At 43.3% G+C, this 25525-nt stretch overlaps 1 long non-coding RNA gene across 1 annotated transcript; it reads right to left on the reverse strand.

Annotated features, from left to right (window-relative positions):
• Positions 1 to 1047: 1047 nt before the first annotated feature.
• LOC121542389 lies at positions 1048 to 23928 on the reverse strand. Its single transcript, XR_005995893.1, has 5 exons — positions 23909 to 23928; positions 22102 to 22199; positions 2773 to 2868; positions 2430 to 2467; positions 1048 to 2223 (listed from the first exon to the last, which is right to left on the reverse strand). It is a non-coding gene; the product is annotated as an uncharacterized LOC121542389 (long non-coding RNA).
• Positions 23929 to 25525: the final 1597 nt, after the last annotated feature.

The raw sequence follows: 25525 nt of genomic DNA on the forward strand, positions 1-25525 counted from the left end.
AGGGGGACCTAGTGAATGACCTGCAGAGAGCTGGGACCAAGGTAACAAAGCCTACCATCAGTAACACACTATGCCGCCAGGGACTCAAATCCTGCAGTACCAGACGTGTCCCCCTGCTTAAGCCAGTACATGTCCAGGCCCGTCTGAAGTTTGCTAGAGTGCATTTGGATGATCCAGAAGAGGATTGGGAGAATGTCATATGGTCAGATGAAACCAAAATATAACTTTTTGGTAAAAACTCAACTCGTCGTGTTTGGAGGACATAGAATGCTGAGTTGCATCCAAAGAACACCATACCTACTGTGAAGCATGGGGGTGGAAACATCATGCTTTGGGGCTGTTTTTCTGCAAAGGGACCAGGACGACTGATCCGTGTAAAGGAAAGAATGAATGGGGCCATGTATCGTGAGATTTTGAGTGAAAACCTCCTTCCATCAGCAAGGGCATTGAAGATGAAACGTGGCTGGGTCTTTCAGCATGACAATGATCCCAAACACACCGCCCGGGCAACGAAGGAGTGGCTTCGTAAGAAGCATTTCAAGGTCCTGGAGTGGCCTAGCCAGTCTCCAGATCTCAACCCCATAGAAAATCTTTGGAGGGTTGAAAGTCCGTGTTGCCCAGCGACAGCCCCAAAACATCACTGCTCTAGAAGAGATCTGCATGGAGGAATGGGCCAAAATATCAGCAACAGTGTGTGAAAACCTTGTGAAGACTTACAGAAAACGTTTGACCTGTGTCATTGCCAACAAAGGGTATATAACAAAGTATTGAGAAACTTTTGTTATTGACCAAATACTTATTTTCCACCATAATTTGTAAATAAATTCATAAAAAATCTTACAATGTGATTTTCTGGAAAAAAAATTCTCATTTTGTCTGTCATAGTTGACGTGTACCTATGATGAAAATTACAGGCCTCTCTCATCTTTTTAAGTGGGAGAACTTGCACAATTGGTGGCTGACTAAATACTTTTTTTCCCCCACTGTAACCCCAGCAAAATCTGAAAATAAAGTTTATTTTGAAGTACTTCATGCCTCTTCAAAAGGGAGGGATAGACTTTGCTTTCTCTCTTTCTCTTTTTTCCTCTTTCAAAAAGACTCTCACCCAAAAAATATCTGACTTTTATTCCTACACATGATGATAATCTCTAATATGAAATTACCCTCTTTTTCATCTTGAGGCTGAGAGAAAGAACACGTAATCGCTTTGTTCACCATCTTGGCTTCAAAAACCCGCCCGAGGTTCAATGAGGGTATTGGCATTCAAGGATGACTTGAGATTCAAGTGGCCGTTATGTGTTTCTATTGTCCTATGGAAGCCATCCTGCGGACTGCAAATGTCAGTGAGTTTCTAACGATAACAGAATGGCCGTGTTTGACTCGTGTAAGATTGGATGTATCCTTTTGTTGGGCTTAGAGATGCTGAGAAATAAGCTGGCAGCAGCTGAGTCTATTCCTCCTCATCTTCTCCACCCTGTCGGACAAAAATGCTACAGAGTTTCCACCGAGCTCTGTTTTACAAATCCACTGCGGTTTTAACAAAAAGGCTTGTCAATTGCCATCAGGGAGGCTGGTTTATTTTCCTTTTGGAATAAGATTCTATCCAAACAGATACCTGTAATTTTACCATCTACTTCTTCACTATGCTTGGTAGGAGCTGTGCCGTGAGGAAAGCAAGTGTTTCTTGCTCAAAAGTCAGCATGTTCCGTTTCTTCAGCATTTTGATTTCTTGGTTCTATGTTTTTCTGCCTCAGAATAACTCAATAATGTGAGCAAAGATGGTGCATCAGAGCATGGAAAGGAAATTGGTGGAAGATGCACTGTTATGTTTGGTTCAGCAGTCGTGGGGTTATGGTGTGTTTGTGTGTGTGTTAGCCAATCTGTGTGTGTGTGTGTGTGTGTGTGTATGTGTGTGTACTGTATGTGTGTACGCATGTGTGTGTTTGCCAGTGTGTGTCAGTGTATATTAACGTGATCAGTTCTTCTATTCTCATTATGCACCAGGCTCACCATCATCCTACCTGTTAGCCATTTAGCTCATCCCACCTCCCCTCCCCTCCATGTGTACTGATGACACATAGAGGACAGCCAAACTGAGACAGAGGATACAGAGAACCATGCCATGGCAGGAGGATAGGTCCTCTGTTGGAGGCTTCAATAGGCCTGCCCAGCCTGTCTGTCCCTGTCCCCAGCACAGCCCTGTTAGAGAGAGGCAGATCTCTGCTGTCAGAGAGAGAGAGGAGAAGAGCGAGAGGTGTGGGGAAGAGAGAGAGGAAGAGAGCGAGAGAGAGAAAGCAAGAGAGAGAGAGAGACAATGGAGAGAGAGGGAGAGCGATGGAGAGAGCACCATCATTAGAGATGATTAATGATGGTGCTTAACTAAACTATAGCATTTGATTGGTTTGGTGTACTGATTTATTCGTCCACACCTGCTCTCCATCTCCTGATGTAATTTCCTGTTGGTGACCTGAAAATCAATGATATGTCACAAGTTCAAGTGTTGCTCACATTAACAGAAGGAAGGAATTATCCTGTGATCTGTTGCATGATGAGCAGACGATTGGTTCTGGTAAATATTATAACATCTTATGACAGCACTTGAATATGTCCTTGCAGCCATGATGGTTATTTTGAACAACATAGTTCAGTTTGCAATCAACCATATTTGTTATATCAAATAATGTGTTTAAAAACAAATACTTGATGTTTGATTTACAAAAGATTACTGACTCATACCACCCTTATCAGAGACAAATGACATGGTTCACTCACGCTCTTGTATTGTGTTCCTCTTCAAACTTTTGCTCTCCATGATCACTTATCCTTCCCTTCTTTAACCCATCGCCTCTTTCTGATCCTGTCCACTATCTGGAGAGAGAGAGAGAGAGACCGAAAGATAGATAGATAGACAGACAGAGAAAGAGAGAGAGAGAGAGAGAGAAAGAGAGAGAGAGAGAGAGAGAGAGAGAAGGAGAGAGAGAGAGAGCTAGAGAGAGAGAGAGAGAGAGTCTTGTCAGGATTCTCCTAATGGCCACATTAGCTTAAATAATTCACATTTAATACTTGATAAATCAAGCATAATGCCTCACTTGTTATGTTTTGGAGAGGGTCTACTCGGCTCTGTGTTTTACAAAATTGAGTTGAGGACGAGAATGAGTGGCCATGCGAGCCTTACCCTCTTTTTTGTCTTTCTGCATGGTTAATAGATTCAAGGCATTACAATCCATCACTTATTGATTTAATGCTTGGTAACATCAGTGGGGAGCATGTCCTGGATTAAGGTACTCACAGGGCTGGAGGTCTATCTGCCGTGTATTAATGAGATAGAAGAAGAAGAGGTTTTCTGAGTCCCAGACTCACAAAGTTACAATACAATAACAAACAGTTATATTGGGACAGAGAATGGCGCCAGAGAAGATGGCTGCCGTTTTACAGCCCTCTAACCAATTGTACTATTATGTGTGTTTTTTCGCGTTATTTGTAATTTATTCTGTACATAATGTTTCTGCCACCGTCTCTTATGACCAAAAAGAGCTTCTGGATATCAGGACAGCGATTACTCACCTCGTATTGGACGAAGATTTTTTCTTCAACGAGTCGGACGCAAAGGATATTCTACAGACACCCGACAAGGCCCAAATCCCCGTCATTTGCATGAGAAAGAGACAGAGATATCGTGGACATAGGCCTTGTAAGCATCTGACGGCGAGCGAGTAAACTGCTTCTACCATCAAACCTACTAGCCAATGTTCAATCATTTGAAAATAAATTGGACAACCTAAGATTAAGGTTATCCTACCAACGGGACATTAAAAACTGTAATATCTTATGTTTCACAGAGTCGTGGCTGAACGACGACATGGATAACATACAGCTGGCGGGATATAATAATATAATAATAATATAATATGCCATTTAGCAGACGCTTTTATCCAAAGCGACTTACAGTCATGTGTGCATACATTTTTTTGTGTATGGGTGGTCCCGGGGATCGAACCCACTACCCTGGCGTTACAAGCGCCGTGCTCTACCAGCTGAGCTACAGAGGACCATATACACTACATCGGCAGGATAGAATGGCTGACTCCTGTAAGACAAGGGGTGACGGTCTGTGTATATTTGTAAACAACAGCTGGTGCATAAAATCTAATACTAAGGAAGTCTCAAGGATTTGCTCGCCTGATCTCATGATAAGCTGTAGACCACACTATTTACCAAGAGAGTTTTCATCTATATTTTTCGTAGCTGTCTATTTACCACCACAAACCGGTGCTGGCACTAAGATTGCACTCAATGAGCTGTATAAGGCCATAAGTAAACAGGAAAACGCTCATCCAGAGGCAGCGCTCCTAGTGGCCGGGGACTTTAATGCAGGGAAACTTAAATCCATTCTACCTAATTTCTACCAGCATGTTAAATGTGCAACCAGAGGAAAACAAACTCTAGACCACCTTTACTCCACACACAGAGACACGTACAAAGCTCTCCCTCACCCTCCATTTGGCAAAGCTGACCATAACTCTATCCTCCTGATTCCTGCTTATAAGCAAAAACTAAAGAAGGAAGCACCAGTGACTCGAATATGCACAGACTGGAATATGTTCCGGGATTCTTCCGATAGCATTGAGGAGTACACCACATCAGTCACTGGCTTCGTCAATAAGTGCATCGATGACGTCGTCCCCACAGTGACTGTACGTACATACCCCAACCAGAAGCCATGGATTACAGGCAACATTCGCACTGAGCTAAAGGGTAGAGCTGCCGCTTTCAAGGAGAGGGACTCTAACCCGGACCCTTATAAGAAATCCCGCTATGCCCTCCGACGAACCATCAAACAGGCAAAGAGTCAATACATTACTTAGATTTAATCGTCCTACACCGGCTCCGACGCTCGTCGGATGTGGCAGGGCTTAAAAACTATTACAGACTACAAAGGGAAGCACAGCCGCGAGTTGCCCAGTGAAACGAGCCTACCAGATGAGCTAAATCACTTCTATGCTCGCTTCGAGGCAAGCAACACTGAAGCATGCATGAGAGCATCAGCTGTTCCGGATGACTATGTGATCACACTCTCTGTAGCCAATGTGAGAAAGACTTATAAGCAGGTCAACATTCACAAGGCCGCAGGGCCAAACGGATTACCAGGGCGTGTACTCCGAGCATGCGCTGACCAACTGGCAAGTGTCTTCACTGACATTTTCAACATGTCCCTGACTGAGTCTGTAATACCAACATGTTTCAAGCAGACCAACATAGTCCCTGTGCCCAAGAACACTAAGGTAACCTGCCTAAATGACTACCGACCCGTAGCACTCACGTCTGTAGCCATGAAGTGCTTTGAAAGGCTGGTCATGGCTCACATCAACACCATTATCCCAGAAACCCAAGACCCACTCAATTTGCATACCGCCCCAACAGATCCACAGATGATGCAATCTCTATTGCACTCCACACTGCTCTTTCCCACCTGGACACGAGGAACACCTACGTGAGAATGCTATACATTGACTACAGCTCAGCGTTCAACACCATAGTGCCCTCAAAGCTCATCACTAAGTTAAGGACCCTGGGACTTAAGACCTCCCTCTGCAACTGGATCCTGGACTTCCTGACGGGCCGCCCCCAGGTGTTAAGGGTAGGTAACAACACATCTGCCACGCTGATCCTCAACACGGGGGCCCCTCAGTGGTGCGTGCTCAGTCCCCTCTTGTACTCCCTGTTCATCCATGACTGCATGACCAGGCACGACTCCAACACCATCATTAAGTTTGCCGACGACACAACAGTGGTAGGCCTGATCACCGACAACGACGAGACAGCCTATAGGGAGGAGGTCAGAGACCTGGCCATGTGGTGCCAGGATAACAACCTCTCCCTCAACGTGATCAAGACAAAGGAGATGATTGTCGACTACAGGAATAAAAAGAGGACTGAGCACTCCCCCATTCTCATCGATGGGGCTGTAGTGGAACAGGTTGAGAGCTTCAAGTACCTTGGTGTCCACATCACCAACAAACTATCATGGTCCAAACACACCAAGACAGTCGTGAATAGGGCACAACAAAGCCTATTCCCCCTCAGGAGACTGAAAAGATTTGGCATGGGTCCTCAGATCCTCAAAAAGTTCTACAGCTGCACCATCGAGAGCATGCTGACTGGTTGCATCACCGCCTGGTATGGCAACTGCTCGGCCTCCGACCGCAAGGCACTACATGCTGACAGACATGATAGGCTACATTGATTGATGGACCACATCAAATTGGCTAGCTAGCTAATAACAGATCACTTCAATATAGCTACTTAGTTTGTTAACTTTCAGGGGATAAACTAGATGGCTTTATTAAAATATTGTATGATTTGCTTGCCATCTATAGTGGTGATGATAGTAGTCCAACTGACAACTTTACCAGGACGAGGACTTGCCGATGTTAAGCTCTTTCCAAAAGCCTAATATCTGACGAAGCAAGCTAAATGACATACACTATGTTGTTTGCTTAGTTAGCTAGCTACATGCCAAATGGATAGGCTACCCTCATGTATCTGAAAATACATGATCAATTTATGTTTACTGATCATGAAAAGCATGCAGTTACTTGCTGTATAACTCTGATGATAGAGCTAAATTTGGAATAATTGTAAATGTGTAGTTCCGACTATGTTCTTCAAGAGGTGATGATATTAAAACCAAATAGTTATAACATTTATTTAACAATCCCTTGAAAGCGGCACGTAGTTGTCAATGGTTTAAGCGGAGCTGGTGGTCACCTTGCCCCCCAGCAGCCAAATAGAACACTCTGCACCTTATTGTGACGTTATATTAATAAAGAGCTATACAATATAATACACTACAATACAACACAATACAATGATTTGTCCTTAAACTTCTCTCAGTCCTGTTTTCTGGGCTCATTATCAGTCTGTGCCTGACGTCCTATGTTATCTCCCACAACCATATCCCAGTGTGAAGGTCTCCCCACTGCCTGATGACAGTCTCAATGTGAAATAGAGGACATATAGATAATTTTACAGCCTGAGAGGCTCTGGCAGCGCTGGCCTGTGTTTGCTTGGCTTTATGTTTCCACATTATACTGTATATTTGGAGAGCTGCAGTTGTGAAGAGGAGAAAATGAAATCTCCTGTGACCTGGGAGTCCTAAAGAATAGTCGTGTGTTTGCTTTGGGCGTTCATCTCCTGCCCTCCCATCACAAACCTAGTTTTCTGATCATTACATCCCTTCCTCTATCCTCCTTCTATCTACAACCCTCCCTCCTCCTTCCCTAGAGCCATATAGCACCCTTTAAAAGATTTCACTAGAAGAATATAAAAACATCACCATAGATTCTTAAAGGACTGATTGCTGACCAAGCTCTGACCTCTTCTAAACCGAAGAGGAGAGTAGAGAGAAGAGAATAGGAGAGTACACCACTAGCTCACAACTAGTCCATTAAAACCCTAAGCCACCTCCATAATTAAAGAGTTTTATTCGAACAATTCCCCATTAAAAGCTCGGGGAGTGGAGAAAGGGATAATGTGAGATTGGAAGTGACAGCAACATTCTCCACAGTGGCCTGGGCGCATTTAAACACACGCTGGCTCATTATAAATGCATCTACTTTTGTAGCGACATCACAGCTTAACAAAGCTACTCATCTCGACACAGTGGCGGTTGAACATGTGCTCGGACACATGCAAAGAAGTACTCGCTCGCAAGCACATACACAAACGCAAAGATATACTTGCATGCACACTGGCAGACACGCACGCAATGCAACACACATGCATGAACGCACACACACACACACACACACACACACACACACACACACACACACACTCCATACCAGAGGGTAAAGTACCCAGTTGGTAGAGCATGGTGCTTGTAATGCCAGGGTTGTGGGTTTGATTCCCATGGGAGACCAGCATGAAAAAGTATAGAAAAAATACTCACTACTGTAAGTCGCTCTGGATAGGGGTGTCTGCTAAATGACTAAAATGTAACTACGCATTTAATTCATGAGTTGATGTGGGGATTGCAGTCAATTACTCAGCTACTGTGTAGTTACAGTAAAAGCCAATTTAGGCTTGTTCCGAAAATGTGGTCAGTGGCTTCCTATGGACAGTGTGATGCAAATGCGGAGCCTCCGGTGGCATGCAGAGGCCAAATCAAGCTGCGAAGCGCAAAAAGTATGGTTGCTCTGACCTCTGCGGAGGCTGCATCACAGTAAATGTTGTACGGCCACTGCAGAAGTCATATTGACCATGCAGCGCCTTTTAGGCATCTTGAATCATTCATATTATAAAATAAAATGATGTTTAACTCAGCTTAGGGTCCACTGTTTCACCATGCATATTATCAATAGCGGTGACTAGTATGGATGGTGTTAAGAGATAGATGGCAGGGGTTGAATGGAGCTGAAGGTTGGGACTAATAACAACTAATAACAACAAAATAACTAATGTAAAACATACTGTGTCCATAATAAGTATATAGGTTATACAGTGAGGGAAAAAAGTATTTGATCCCCTGCTGATTTTGTACGTTTGCCCACTGACAAAGACATGATCAGTCTATAATTTTAATGGTAGGTTAATTTGAATAGTGAGAGACAGAATAACAACAAAAAAATCCAGAAAAACACAGGTCAAAAATGTTATAAATTGATTTGCATTTTCATGAGGGAAATAAGTATGACCCCCTCTCAATCAGAAAGATTTCTGGCTCCCATGTGTCTTTTATACAGGTAACGAGCTGATATTAGGACCACACTCTTAAAGGGAGTGCTCCTAATCTCAGCTTGTTACCTGTATAAAAGACACCTGTCCACAGAAGCAATCAATCAATCAGATTCCAAACTCTCCACCATGGCCAAGACCAAAGTGCTCTCCAAGGATGTCAGGGACAAGATTGTAGACCTACACAAGGCTGGAATGGGCTACAAGACCATCGCCAAGCAGCTTGGTGAGAAGGTGACAACAGTTGGTGCGATTATTCGCAAATGGAAGAAACACAAAAGAACTGTCAATCTCCCTCGGCCTAGGGCTCCATGCAAGATATCTCCTCATGGAGTTGCAATGATCATGAGAACGGTGAGGAATCAGCCCAGAACTACACGGGAGGATCTTGTCAATGATCTCAATTCAGCTGGGACCATAGTCACCAAGAAAACAATTGGTAACACACTACGCCATGAAGGACTGAAATCCTGCAGCGCCCGCAAGGTCCCCCTGCTCAAGAAAGCACATATACAGGGCCGTCTGAAGTTTGCCAATGAACATCTGAATGATTCAGAGGAGAACTGGGTGAAAGTGTTGTGGTCAGATGAGACCAAAATGGAGCTCTTTGGCATCAACTCAACTTGCTCGGTTTGGAGGAGGAGGAATGCTGCCTATGACCCCAAGAACACCATCCCCACCGTCAAACATGGAGGTGGAAACATTATGCTTTGGGGGTGTTTTTCTGCTAAGGGGACAGGACAACTTCACTGCATCAAAGGGACGATGGACGGGGCCATGTACCGTCAAATCTTGGGTGAGAACCTCCTTCTCTCAGCCAGGGCATTGAAAATGGGTCGTGGATGGGTTTTCCAGCATGACAATGACCCAAAACACACGGCCAAGGCAACAAAGGAGTGGCTCAAGAAGAAGCACATTAAGGTCCTGGAGTGGCCTAGCCAGTCTCCAGACCTTATTCCCATAGAAAACCTGTGGAAGGAGCTGTAGGTTCGAGTTGCCAAACGTCAGCCTCGAAACCTTAATGACTTGGAGAAGATCTGCAAAGAGAAGTGGGACAAAATCCCTCCTAAGATGTGTGCAAACTTGGTGGCCAACTACAAGAAACGTCTGACCTCTGTGATTGCCAACAAGGGTTTTGCCACCAAGTACTAAGTCATGTTTTGCAGAGGGGTCAAATACTTATTTCCCTCATTAAAATGCAAATCAATTTATAACATTTTTGACATGCGTTTTTATGGATTTTTTTGTTGTTATTCTGTTTCTCACTGTTCAAATAAACCTACCATTACAATTATAGACTGATCATGTCTTTGTCAGTGGGCAAACGTACAAAATCAGCAGGGGATCAAATACTTTTTTCCCCTCACTGTAGGTTGAGAACTTTTGTGAAAGATCACAGTTTGAAAGATATGGCATATAGAAGCAACCGGATGGACATCATGAAAATGATTGGGGAGGTTGAGGGTAGAGGAAGTTCAGGAGTAAAAACAAACAAAATATAATTATTGTAAAATTGACTGTGTCCATAAAATGTATATAGTATGTATAAGCTGGAATTAGAGGCCTAAGCATTGTTGTTCACTAGTTTACTCCAATTAGGGGAGGGGTGGTGGGGTTGTAAAGTAATGAAGGAAAATATATTTAAAAGGATATATATATATACACACACACATACACAGTTGAAGTCGGAAGTGTAGGTAGCTTAGTGGTTAAGAGCGTTGTGCCAGTAACCGAAAGGTTGCTGGTTCTAATCCCCGAGCCGACTAGGTGAAAAATCTGTCGATGTGCCCTTGAGCAAGGCACTTAACCCTAATTGCTCCTGTAAGTTGCTCTGGATAAGAGCGTCTGATAAATGACTAAAAAAAATAAAAGTGTACATATACATTAGCCAAATACATATAAACTCAGTTTTTCACAATTCCTGACATTTAATCCTAGTAAAAATTCCCTGTTTTAGGTCAGTTAGGATCACCACTTTATTTTAAGAATGTGAAATGTCAGAATAATACTAGAGAGAATGTTTTATTTCAACTTTTGTTTCTTTCATCACATTCCCAGTGGGTCAGAAGTTTACATACACTCAATTAGTATTTGGTAGCATTGCCTTTCAATTGTTTAACTTGGGTCAAATGTTTCGGGTAGCCTTCCACAAGCTGCCCACAATAAATTGGGTGAATTTTGGCCCATTCCTCCTGACAGAGCTGGTGTAACTGAGTCAAGTTTGTAGGCCTCCTTGCTCGCACAAGCTTTTTCAGTTCTGCCCACACATTTTCTATAGGATTGAGGTCAGGGCTTTGTGATGGCCACTCCAATACCTTGACTTTGTTGTCCTTAAGTCATTTTGCCACAACTTTGGAAGTATGCTTGGGGTCATTGTCCATTTGGAAGACCCATTTGCGACCAAGCTTTAACTTCCTGACTGATGTCTTGAGATGTTGCTTCAATATATCCACATCATTTTCCTTCCTTATGATGCCATCTATTTTGTGAAGTGCACCAGTCCCTCCTGCAGAAAATAACCCCCACAGCATGATTCTGCCACCCCCGTGCTTCACGGTTGGGATGGTGTTCTTCGGCTTGTAAGAGTCCCCCCTTTTTCCTCCAAACATAATGATGGTCATTATGGCCAAACAGTTCTATTTTTGTTTCATAAGACCAGAGGACATTTCTCCAAAAAGTATGATCTTTGTCTCCATGTGTAGATGCAAACTGTAGTCTGGCTTTTTTATGGCGGTTTTGGAGCAGTGGCTTCTTCCTTGCTGAGCGGCCTTTCAGGTTATGTCGATATAGGACTCGTTTTACTGTGGACATAGATACTTTTGTACCAGTTTCCTCCAGCATCTTCACAAGGTCCTTTGCTGTTGTTCTGGGATTGATTTGCACTTTTCGCACCAAAGTACGTTCATCTCTAGGAGACAGAACGCGTCTTCTTCCTGAGTGGTATGACGGCTGCGTGGTCCCATGGTGTTTATACTTGTGTACTATTGTTTGTACATATGAACATGGTACCTTCAGTCATTTGGAAATTGCTCCCAAGGATGAACCAGACTTGTGGAGGTCTACAAATTTTTTTCGGAGGTCTTGGCTGATTTCTTTAGATTTTCCCATGATGTCAAGCAAAGAGGCACTGAGTTTGAAGGTAGGTCTTGAAATACATCCACAGCTCTCCAATTGACTCAAATTATGTCAATTAGCCTATCAGAAGCTTCTAAAGCCATGACATCATTTTCTGGAATTTTCCAAGCTGTTTAAAGGCACAGTCAACTTAGTGTATGTAAACTTCTGACCCACTGGAATTGTGATACAGTGAATTATAAGTGAAATAATCTGTCTGTAAACAATTGTTGGAAAAATTACTTGTGTCATGCACAAAGTAGATGTACTAACCGACTTTCCAAAACTATAGTTTGTTAACAAGAAATTAGTGAAGTGGTTGAGAAATGAGTTTTAACGACTCCAACCTAAGTGTATGTAAACTTCCGACTTCAACTGTGTATATATATATATATATATATATATATATATATATATATATATATATATATATATATATATATATATATATATATATATATATACACACATACATACATACAGTGGTGTGAAAAAGTGTTTGCCCCCATCCTGATTTGTTATTTGTTTGCATGTTTGTCACACTTAAATGTTTCAGATCATCAAACACATTTAAATATTAGACAAAGATAACACAAGTAAACACAAAATGCAGTTTTGAAATGAAGGTTGTTATTATTAAGGGAAAACAAAATCCAAACCTACATGGCCCTATGTGAAAAAGTGTTTGCCCCCCCTGTTATAACACAACTCAACTGTGGTTTATCACACCTGAGTTCAATTCCTCTAGCCACACCCAGGCCTGATTACTGCCACACCTGTTCTCAATCAAGGAATCACTTAAATAGGACCTGCCTGACAAAGTGAAGTAGACTAAAAGATCCTCAAAAGCTAGACATCATGCCGAGATCCAAAGAAATTCAGGAACAAATGAGAAAGAAAGTAATTGAGATCCATCAGTCTGGAAAAGGTTATAAAGCCATTTCTAAAGCTTTGGGACTCCAGCGAACCACAGTGAGAGCCATTATCCACAAATGGCGAAAACATGGAACAGTGGTGAACCTTCCCAGGAGTGGCCGGCCGACCAAAATTACCCCAAGAGCGCAGCGACGACTCATCCAAGAGGTCACAAAAGACCCCACAACCACATCCAAAGAGCTGCAGGCCTCACTTGCCTCAGTTAAGGTCAGTGTTCATGACTCCACCATAAGAAAGAGACTGGGCAAAAATGGCCTGCATGGCAGAGTTCCAAGACGAAAACCACTGCTGAGCAAAAAGAACATTAAGGCTCGTCTCATTTTTGCCAGAAAACATCTTGATGATCCCCAAGACCTTTGGGAAAATACTCTGTGGACTGACGAGACAAAAGTTGAACTTTTTGGAATGTGTGTGTCCCATTACATCTGCCGTAAAAGTAACACCGCATTTCAGAAAAAGAACATCATACCAACAGTAAAATATGGTGGTGGTAGAATGATGGTCTGGGCCTGTTTTGCTGCTTCAGGACCTGGAAGACTTGCTGTGATAAATGGAACCATGAATTCTGCTGTCTACCAAAAAATCCTGAAGGAGAATGTCCGGCCATCTGTTCGTGACCTCAAGCTGAAGCGAACTTGGGTTCTGCAGCAGGACAATGATCCAAAACACACCAGCAAGTCCACCTCTGAATGGCTGAAGAAAAACAAAATGAAGACTTTTGAGTGGCCTAGTCAAAGTCCTGACCTGAATCCTATTGAGATGCTGTGGCATGACCTTAAAAAGGCAGTTCATGCTCGAAAACCCTCATGTGGCTGAATTACAACAATTCTGCAAAGATGAGTGGGCCAAAATTCCTCCACAGCGCTGTAAAAGACTAATTTCAAGTTATCGCAAACGCTTGATTGCAGTTGTTGCTGCTAAGGGTGGCCCAACCAGTTATTAGGTTGTAGGGGGCAATCACTTTTTCCCACAGGGCCATGTGGGTTTGGATTTTGTTTTCCCTTAATAATAACAACCTTCATTTCAAAACTGCATTTTGTGTTTCCTTTTGTTATCTTTGACTAATATTTAAATTTGTTTGATGATCTGAAACATGTAAGTGTGACAAACATGCAAACAAATAAGAAATCAGGAAGGGGGCAAACACTTTTTCACACCACTGTATATGCCAGAGAAAAAAACATATGGGGGATTGGAAGTGATGCAGACAATTACATAGATGGAAGTTACAATCTATCTGCAATATTAAAGCTGATCTACCCCCTAAAATAATATATATACAGTGGGGAGAACAAGTATTTGATACACTGTCGATTTTGCAGGTTTTCCTACTTACAAAGCATGTAGAGGTCTAATTTTTTATCATACGTACACTTCAACTGTGAGAGACGGAATCTAAAACAAAAATCCAGAAAATCACATTGTATGATTTTTAAGTAATTCATTTGCATTTTATTGCATGACATAAGTATTTGATACATCAGAAAAGCAGCACTTAATATTGTCATGCTGGAAGACCCAGCCACGACCCATCTTCAATGCTCTTACTGAGGGAAGGAGGTTGTTGGCCAAGATCGCCAAGATCAATACGGTGCAGTCGTCCTGTCCCCTTTGCGAAAAGCATCCCCAAAGAATGATGTTTCCACCTCCATGCTTCATGGTTGGGATGGTGTTCTTGGGGTTGTACTCATCCTTCTTCTTCCTCCAAACACGGCGAGTGGAGTTTAGACCAAAAAGCTCTATTTTTGTCTCATCAGACCACATGACCTTCTCCCATTCCTCCTCTGGATCATCCAGATGGTCATTGGCAAACTTCAGACGGGCCTGGACATGCGCTAGCTTGAGCAGGGGGACCTTGCGTGCGCTGCAGGATTTTAATCCACGACGGCGTAGTGTGTTACTAATGGTTTTCTTTGAGACTGTGGTCCCAGCTCTCTTCAGGTCATTGACCAGGTCCTGCCGTGTAGTTCTGGGCTGATCCCTCACCTTCCTCATGATCATTGATGCCCCACGAGGTGAGATCTTGCATGGAGCCCCAGACCGAGGGTGATTGACCGTCATCTTGAACTTCTTCCATTTTCTAATAATTGCACCAACAGTTGTTGCCTTCTCACCAAGCTGCTTGCCTATTGTCCTGTAGCCCATCCCATCCTTGTGCAGGTCTACAATTTTATCCCTGATGTCCTTACACAGCTCTCTGGTCTTGGCCATTGTGGAGAGGTTGGAGTCTGTTTGATTGAGTGTGTGGACAGGTGTCTTTTATACAGGTAACGAGTTCAAACAGGTGCAGTTAATACAGGTAATGAGTGGAGAACAGGAGGGCTTCTTAAAGAAAAACTAACAGGTCTGTGAGAGCCGGAATTCTTACTGGTTGGTAGGTGATCAAATACTTATGTCATGCAATAAAATGCAAATTAAATTACTTAAAAATCATACAATGTGATTTTCTGGATTTTGATAAAAATTACAGACCTCTACATGCTTTGTAAGTAGGAAAACCTGCAAAATTGGCAGTGTATCAAATACTTGTTCTCCCCACTGTATATACATATATATATATATATATATATATAAAAATAGTGGTGACTACTGCCCTCTTGACACATCTTGATAATGTCGCCGGAGGAGATGGCTGCCGTTTTACGGGCTCCTAACCAATTGTTCTATTGTGTGTGTTTTTTCACGTTATTTGTAACTTATTTTGTACATAATGTTTCTGCCACTGTCTCTTATGACCGAAAAGTGCTTCTGGATATCAGGACAGCGATTACTCACCTCGTACTGGACGAAGATTTTTTCTTTAACGAGTCAGGCGCAAAGGATTTACTTCAGACACCCGAAAAGGCCCAAGTCCCCGTCATTCGCAGGAGAAAGAGATGGAGATATCAGCGACGTAGGTCGGGGTGCCTTGTAAGGATCTGGCGGCGAGTGGGTAATCTGCCTCTACCATCAGTCCTATTAGCCAACATACAATCATTGGATAACAAAATAGACGAGCTACGATCACGAATATCCTACCAACGGGACATTTAAATCTGTAATGTTTCACCGAGTCGTGAATGAACGACAACATGGATAACATACAGCAGGCGGGGTTTATGCAGCATCGGCAAGATAGAACAGCTGCCTCTGGTAAGACAAGGGGTGGCGGTCTGTGTATATTTGTAAACAATAGCTGGTGCATGAAATCTAATATTGAGGAAGTCTCAAGGTTTTGCTCGCCTGAGGTAGAGTATCTCATGATAAGCTGTAGACCACACTATATACCAAGAGAGTTTTCAGGCCCCACAGTGACCATACGTATATACCCCATCCAGAAGCCATGGATTACAGGCAACATCCGCGCTGAGCTAAAGGGTAGAGCTGCCACTTTCGAGGAGAGGGACTCTAATCCAGATGCCCTCCGACAAACCATAAAACAGGCAAAGCGTCAATACAGGACTAAGACTGAATCGTACTACACCGGCTCCGACGCTCGTCGGATGTGGCAGGGCTTGCAAACTATTACAGACTACAAAGGGAAGCACAGCCGTGAGCTGCCCAGTGACACAAGCCTACCAGACGAGCTAAATTACTTCTACGCTCGCTTCGAGGTAAGCAACACAGAAGCATGCATGAGAGCATCAGCTGTTCCGGACGACTGTGTGATCACGCTTTCCGTAGCCGATGTGAGTAAGACCTTTAAACAGGTCAACATTCACAAGGCTGCAGGGCCAGACGGATTACCAGGATGTGTACTCATAGCATGTGCTGACCAACTGGCAAGTGTCTTCACTGACATTTTCAACCTGTCTCTGACTGAGTCTGTAATACCAACCTGTTTCAAGCAGACCACCATAGTCTCTGTGCCCAAGAACACTTAGGCATCCTGTCTAAATGACTACGGACCCGTAGCTCTCATGTCTGTGGCCATGAAGTGATTTGAAAGGCTGGTCATGGCTCAAATCAACACCATTATCCCAGAAACCCTAGACCCACTCCAATTTGCATACCGCCCCAACAGATCCAAAGCTGATGCAAACTCTATTGCACTCCACACTGCCCTTTCCCACCTGGACAAGAGGAACACCTACGTGAGAATGCTATTCATTGACTACAGCTCAGCGTTCAACACCATAGTGCCCTCAAATCTCATCACTAAGTTAAGGACCCTGGGACTAAACACCTCCCTCTGCAACTGGATCCTGGACTTCCTGACGGGCCACCCCTAGGTGGTAAGGGTAGGTAACAACACATCTGCCACGCTGATCCTCAATTACGTGGGCCCCTCAGGGGTGCGTGCTCAGTCCCCACCTGTACTCCTTGTTTACCCATGACTGCATGGCCAGGCACGACTCCAACACCATCATTAAGTTTGCCGACGACACAACAGTGGTAGGCCTGATCACCGACAACAATGAGACAGCCTATAGGGAGGAGGTCAGAGACCTGGCCGTGTGGTGCCAGGATAACAACCTTTACCTCAACGTGATAAAGACAAAGGAGATGATTATGGACTACAGTATAAGGAGGACCGAGCACACCCCCATTCTCATCGATGGAGCTGTAGTGGAGCAGGTTGAGAGCTTCAAGTTCCTTGGTGTCCACATCACCAACAAACTATCATGGTCCAAACACACCAAGACAGTCGTGAAGCGGGCACGACAAAGCCTATTCCCCCTAAGGAGACTGAAAATATTTGGCATGGGTCCTCAGATCTTCAAAAAGTTCTACAGCTGCACCATCGAGAGCGTCCTGACTGGTTGCATCACTGCCTGGTATGGCAACTGCTCGGCCTCCGAACGCAAGGCTCTACAGAGGGTAGTGCGTACGGCCCAGTACCTCACTGGGGCCAAGATTCTACCACCAAGCCATAAGACTCCTGAACAACTAATCAAATGGCTACCCGGACTATTTGCATTCCTATTGTCATACCAGGACTTGATATGAGACATATGGCCATATAAAAACACACAGAGATCTGGTGACACCATGATAGTATACTGTACCAATGAGTTTGAGTTTCTATGGGTAATGGGTCTGGCTGTGATTCCTACTCTCCTCACATCACAGGCATCAGCCAGCAGTACTTACTCACATTAGTCGGCTGCCACAAGCAGTTGAGCAAATCAAACAAGAGTCAATCAAAATAGGAAAATAGACTGTAGGTGATGTTAATAGTTCTGCTCCTGCCCCATAAGAGATCAATCCATAGGCTTTAGCCTTTTCAGGTCATTAAAAGATAACACCATTTACGTTACAGACTCATTGGGCTTGAGCCCTCACAAACCAGGTTATGTCATATTATCAGTATGTCCTTAGAAACCAGGTTGTCATATTACCAGTATGTTCTTAGAAACCAGGTTGTGTCATATTATCAGTATGTCCTTAGAAACCAGGTTGTGTCATATTATCAGTATGTCCTTAGATACCAGGTTGTGTCATATTATCAGTATGTCCTTAGATACCAGGTTGTGTCATTATCAGTATGTAAATAGAAACAAGGTTGTGTCATTATCAGTATGTCCTTAGAAACCAGGTTGTGTCATATTATCAGTATGTTATGGTTTAGTGGGACATGTTTAATAAGGAACCACCACACACAACTCATCTAATGAGAGGGTCAAGGGAACCTCATCATAAAGTAAGACAACAAGCCAACAGCAACCACTTACCATTGCATTGCATTCCTAAAGGATTACTGTGTAAAACTGTCCATTTAAAACTGACAGTCAGACAAAGGATATATATTAATTCAATCACCATTAATGATTGAATTTTAGCGAGGAGGCCTTCCTAATTGACCTGGCCCAGGTATCCTGGATGGATATAGATCTCATTCCGTCAGTAGAGGATGCCTGGTTGTTCCTTAAAAGTAATTTCCTCTCAATCTTAAATAAACATGCCCCATTCAAAAAATACAGAACTAAGAACCGATATAGCCCCTGGTTCTCCTCAGACTTGACTGCCCTTGACCAGCACAAAAACATCCTGTGGCGTACAGCATTAGCATCAAATAGCCCCCGCGATATGCAACTTTTCAGGGAAGTTAGGAACCAATATACACAAGCAGTCAGGAAAGCAAAGGCTAACTTTTTCAAACAGAAATTTGCATCCTGTAGCACTAACTCCAAAAAGTTTTGGGACACTGTAAAGTCCATGGAGAATAAGAGCACTTCCTCCCAGCTGCCCACTGCACTGAGGCTAGGGAAACACTATCACCACCGATAAATCTACAATAATCGAGAATTTCAACAAGCATTTTGCTACAGCTGGCCATGCTTTCCATCTGGCTACCACTAACCCGGCCACCAACTCTGCACCCTCTGCTGCAACTTGCCCATGCCCCCCGCTTCTCCTTCACACAAATTCAGACAGTTGATGTTTTGAAAGCGCTGCAAAATCTGGACCCCTACAAATCAGCTGGGCTAGACAATCTGGACCCTTTCTTCCTAAAACTAGCCGCCGAAATTGTCGCAACCCCTATTACTAGTCTGTTCAACCTCTCTTTCATAACGTCTGAGATCCCCAGAGATTGGAAAGCTGCCGCGGTCATCCCCCTCTTCAAAGGGGGTGACACTCTAGATCCAAACTGCTACAGACCTATATCCATCCTGCCCTGCCTTTCGAAAGTATTCAAAGCCAAGTTAACAAACAGATCATCGACCATTTCGAATACCACCGTACCTTCTCCGCTATGCAATCCGGTTTCCGAGCTGGTCACGGGTGCACTTCAGCCACGCTCAAGGTCCTAAACGATATTATAACCGCGATTGATAATAGACAGTACTGTGCAGCCGTCTTCATCGACCTGGCCAAGGCTTTCGACTCTGTCAACCACCGCATTCTTATTGGCAGACTAAATAGCCTTGGTTTCTCAAATGACTGCCTCGCCTGGTTCACCAACTACTTCTCAGATAGAGTTCAGTGTGTCAAATCGGAGGGCCTGTTGTCTGGACCTATGGCAGTCTCTATGGGGGTGCCACAGGGTTCAATTCTTGGGCCGACACTTTTCTCCGTGTATATCAATGATGTCGCTCTTGCTGCTGGTGACTCTCAGATCCACCTCTACGCAGACGACACCATTTTGTATACATCTGGCCCTTCATTGGACACTGTGTTAACAAACCTCCAAACGAGCTTCAATGCCATACAACAATCCTTCAGTAGCCTTCAACTGCTCTTAAACACTAGTAAAACTAAATGCATGCTTTTCAATCGAACGCTGCTAGCACCCGCCCACCCGACTAGAATCACCACTCTCGACGGGTCTGGCCTAGAGTATGTGGACAACTACAAATATCTAGGTGTCTGGTTAGACTGTAAACTCAACTTCCAGACTCACATAAAGAATCTCCAATCCAAAGTTAAATCTAGAATCGGCTTCCTATTTCGCAACAAAGCCTCCTTCACTCATGCTGCCAAACATGCCCTCGTAAAACTGACTATCCTACCGATCCTTGACTTCGGCGATGTCATTTACAAAATAGCCTCCAACACTCTACTCAGCAAATTGGATGTAGTCTATCACAGTGCCATCCGTTTTGTCTCCAAAGCCCCATACACTACCCACCACTGTGACCTGTACGCTCTTGTTGGCTGGTCCTCACTACATGTTCGTCGTCAAACCCACTGGCTCCAGGCCATCTATAAATCACTGCTAGGCAAATCCCCGCCCTATCTTAGCTCATTGGTCACCATAGCAGCACCCACCCGTAGTCTGCGCTCCAGCAGGTATATCTCACTGGTCATTCCCAAAGCCAACACCTCCTTTGGCCGCCATTCCTTCCAGTTCTCTGCTGCCAATGACTGGAATGAATTGCAAAAATCTCTGAAGCTGGAGACTCTTATCTCCCCCCAATAACTTTAAGCATCAGTTGTCAGAGCACCTTACCGATCACTGCACCTGTACACAGCCCATCTGAAATTAGCCCACCCAACTACCTCATCCCTATATTGTTATTTAATTTGCTCTTTTGCACCCCAGTATCTCTATTTGCACATAATCTCTTGCACATCTAGCATTCCAGTGTTAATACTATTGTAATTATTCTGCACTATAGCCCATTTATTGCCTTACCTCCATAACTTGCTACATTTGCACACACTGTATATATATTTTCTGTTGTATTTTCTGACTTTATGTTTTTTTCTTTACCCCATATGTAACTCTGTGTTGTTTTTATTGCACTACTTTGCTTTATCTTGGCCAGGTCGCAGTTGTAAATGAGAACCTGTTCTCAACTGGCTTACCTGGTTAAATAAAGGTGAAATAAAATAAAATAAAAATTAATATGGTCTGTTTGGATAACTGTCTGACACAGTCTGGAAAGACACCTGTAGGACTCCATGGTAACTTTTCACTCACAGAGACGGTTTCCCCTTCAGTGTACCAACAGATACTTTCACAGTCAATCTGGACTGTGTTTATATCTCCCAAGAGCACCACTTTATATAACTTTACCTTTCTAGCTAGTACAGCTACTTGTGTGACTGACATCACAAGACTATGTTAAGCCGCTGAGCTAAAGCCTTTGCATAACCCGCATGCAAGTCTTCAGGTCTCAGGGAAATCATACAGTATGCAGCTTCTGTGACTATGTAAGCCTGCTGAGATATCGTCACTGTCGGAGGAAAACCTTGTATATCCAAAACAGAGGTTTTCATCCGACAGTGGCGATATGCAGATATAGGTCTGTGGTAGTAGGAGGGAGTAGAGATGTGCAGTAGCAGCAGGATATAAGGACCCTCTCTGTGATCAGGGGCCGTATCCACAGTGTCTCAGAGTAGAAAATTGGTCGAAAGTGCTGAGAATAGAGACATTTTACTCCTACTCTTATGGGTAAAAGTAAAAGCTATGCATGAAGCCTCTTTAGTCATAAGAGTTCCACCTAGTTGACAGGTATTTAGGAGACCTCATGAGCTGTCCTAACCAGTTAAGAGTTACCAGCAGGTGTCTTGATAATAGAAAAAAAGCAGCGAGTCAGTTTCTGCGCCATAGACAGGCAACTGCTTTGGAGTTGAAAGAATGTTTTGATATTTTTATATGATCAACCCATAAATAATCTATACCTACATGCAACAGTATATCTTGGGCTTTTGACAATGATTGCACATGAGGCCTATTTCACATGATATGCCTAAATATTTAGCAGTGGAGGCTGGTGACTTGAATAATTGAGGAGGATGGGAGACCCACGGTATAGGAGAGGAACGCACAGAGATGACAAAGTGTGTTTCAAAAATCGTCAAAGACTAATTATTTTAACCTAAAGCATGTATAGAAGACATTGATAGTACAATATTATGGGGAATGGGAATGAGAGGGCTACTTACACAGTGTTGGGAAGGGATCACAGTATTGATTGAATGTGGAATGAGTTGAGGTGTTCAGAGGCTTGACTTAAGTGCAGGACAGGATTTGACTGAGAAGACTAAAAACAATAACAGAGCACAGTTAGACAAAATAGTTAGTCCAAGCAATGAGTAAAATCATTTATGTGTAATAATGTGATTGTGTTTGTGTATGTGATTGACTCTACAGTCGTGGTCAAAAGTTTTGAAAATGACAAGTATTGGTCTCCACAAAGTTTGCTGCCTCAGTGTTGATGATGGCAATTTGCATATACTACAGAATGTCATGAAGAGTGATCAGATGAATTGTAATTAATTGCAAAGTCCCTCTTTGCCATGAAAATGAACTTAATCCCCCAAAAACATTTCCACTGCATTTCAGCCCTGCCACAAAATGACCAGCTGCCATCATGTCAGTGATTGTCTCGTTAACACAGGTGAGTGTTGACGAGGGCAAGGCTGGAGATCACTCTGTCATGCTGATTGAGTCAGAATAACAGACTGGAAGCTTTAAAAGGAGGGTGGAAGCTTTAAAAGGAGGGTGGGTGTTTGAAATCATTGTTCTTCCTCTGTCAACCATGGTTCCCTGCAAGGAAACACGTGCCGTCATCATTGCTTTGCACAAAAAGGGCTTCACAGGCAAGGATATTGCTGCTAGTAAAATTGCACCTAAATCAACCATTTATTGGATCATCAAGAACTTCAAGGAGAGAGGTTCAATTGTTGTGAAGAAGGCGTCAGGGCGCCCAAGAAAGTCCAGCAAGTGCCAGGATCGTCTCCTAAAGTTGATTCAGCTGCGGGATCGGGGCACCATCAGTGCAGAGCTTGCTCAGGAATGGCAGCAGGCAGGTGTGAGTGCATCTGTACGCACAGTGAGGCAAATACTTTTGGAGGATGGCCTGGTGTCAAGAAGGGCAGCAAAGAAGCCACTACTCTGCAGGAAAAGAATCAGGGACAGACTGATATTCTGCAAAAGGTACAGGGATTGGACTGCTGAGGACTGAAGTAGAGTAATTTTCTCTGATGAATCCCCTTTCCGATTGTTTGGGCCATCCGGAAAACACCTTGTCCGAAGAAGACAAGGTGAGCGCTACCATCAGTCCTGTGTCATGCCAACAGTAAAGCATCCTGAGACCATTCATGTGTGGGGTTGCTTCTCAGCCAAGGGAGTGGGCTCACTCACAATTTTGCCTAAGAACACAGCCATGAATAAAGAATGGTACCAACACATCCTCCGAGAGCATCTTCTCCCAACCATCCAAGAACAGTTTGGTGATGACCAATGCCTTTTCCAGCATGATGGAGCACCTTGCCATAAAGCAAAAGTGATAACTAAGTGGCTCGGGGAACAAAACATCAACATTTTGGGTCCATGGCCAGTAAACTCCCCAGAACTTAATCCCATTGAGAACTTGTGGTCGATCCTCAAGAGGCGGGTGGACAAACAAAAGCCCACAACTTCTGACAAACTCCAAGCATTGATTATGCAAGAATGGGCCCAGAAGTTAATTGACAGCATGCCAGGGCGGATTGCAGAGGTCTTGAAAAAGAAGGGTCAACACTGCAAATATAGACTCTTTGCATAAACTGAATGTCATTGTCAATGAAAGCCTTTGAGACTTATGGAATACTTGTAATTATACTTTAGTGTACCATAGTAACTACTGACATAAAGATCTAAGAACACTGAAGCAGCAAACTTTGTGGAGACCAATACTTGTGTCATTCTCAAAACATTTGACCACGACTGTACATATAGTAATGAGAGAAAATTGACAGGGCTACTCACAGTGCTTGAAGAGGAAACATTCAATGTGCCAGTGGATGAGCGGGCACATGAGACATGGCTTCAGTTCATGTCAGGAGAGAGTTGACAATGGTAGTAGAGTGGAGTGGTCATCACCTCTTAAATCAGGGAACAGGAGGGGACTTAGCTGTAAATACAAATAGTAGATACATTCCATTACAGCTGCACCATCATAGGTTTGAACTACAAGTTTTTCCATGAAGTTAAACTCAGACATCTCAAAATTCACACAAAGTCAAAACACAGAATGAGCATCTTGCCCACTTGACACATCAAAGTAGCCCAATAAACTTTCCTGAATAAAGCCCTGGACATCTACATACCTGACGATAACTGAAAACTGCAAGCAGACTGGTGGCACCATAGGTCCCAGAGTGGTGGGGCAATTTTTACCACCTGGGGCCCAGAGTTTTTCCTTATCTGTTAACCTAACCAGGAAAACTCTAGACCCTATAAGCTATGACAGTGATTCATCATTTGTAAAAAGGTTTTATAAGGGTTATGATGGGACCAGTTTTTCCTAATCAGGTCACATGGTTTAAAAAAAAAACTCCTGAAAAAAACTCCTGGCCCTGGGGGGGATGAAAACCCTGTCAAACTGCAGCAACCTTATACTTGTTCATATGAATTATATTTAGACTAGATTAGGAGGGGGATTTCCTCTACCCAGACACAACAACTGATAGACAATAGAACTCACAGGGCTGAGCTTGCTTTTATGCATGTTTGCATCATGCACACATATGCAACTTTAGGCTTTATAAAAAATTAACACATCTGTCATCACTATTATGTTGATTGATTAATTCCAGTTAATCATTTTGGATTGAAAACGTATAGGCAGCCTAGCCAGCCCAAGGTTGAATATAATCCAAATTTGATCACATTCACATTTTCTACTGACACACAAATGGACTATAAATACATAACGTTACCAATTAATTTATCCTGACCAGATGGACAGCGCACATAGGCTGCAAGCAGCTGCTCTTATTAGTAGCCTACAGTTGATCAGAATGAAAAATAATCTCGTTTTCCTCGTATTCAGCATGTCAGATCTCTCATGTTTAGGTGTAGCCTAGGCTGCTGCAACATTTATGGAATTAGTTTTTGCTTGGGTCTGTTCGGAGTGATTATGTGTTATCATCTTTGCTAAATAAATACCAGAGGAAAGTGGAAAGCCTACCTGAGCGCGCGCGAACCTCTCTCTTTAATCAAACTTTTAATGGATGATGCGATGGAAGCTATCAAATCATTCTGAATTGATTTCGACATCCCAGAAAAGACAGTCGAAAGTTCCATATGTTCAGCAAGTAAAGCATCATAACGTGCAACTACCGCTGCAAGCTCCTTGTAGTTGCCCTTGTTAGCGGACCTTTCCCTCTCGTCATGTCCTCTAATTTGAACACCGACTGTGCTTTTGGTACACCAGAAGTACATTAATTTCCAATGGAACGCTGCGTTAGCCTTGCAGCATTGCGTTGCAGAAGCAGTGCGTTCTGTGTGATGCATACGTTGGTATGCGTCAAACTGTATGCGGCACCGGGTTGACTGAGCTGGTAGCAGAAGGTGAACGTTGAACTTTTGTTGCACACATAT

The sequence above is a fragment of the Coregonus clupeaformis genome, chromosome 28 (assembly GCF_020615455.1).
Source record: "Coregonus clupeaformis isolate EN_2021a chromosome 28, ASM2061545v1, whole genome shotgun sequence".
Lineage (NCBI taxonomy): Eukaryota > Metazoa > Chordata > Actinopteri > Salmoniformes > Salmonidae > Coregonus > Coregonus clupeaformis.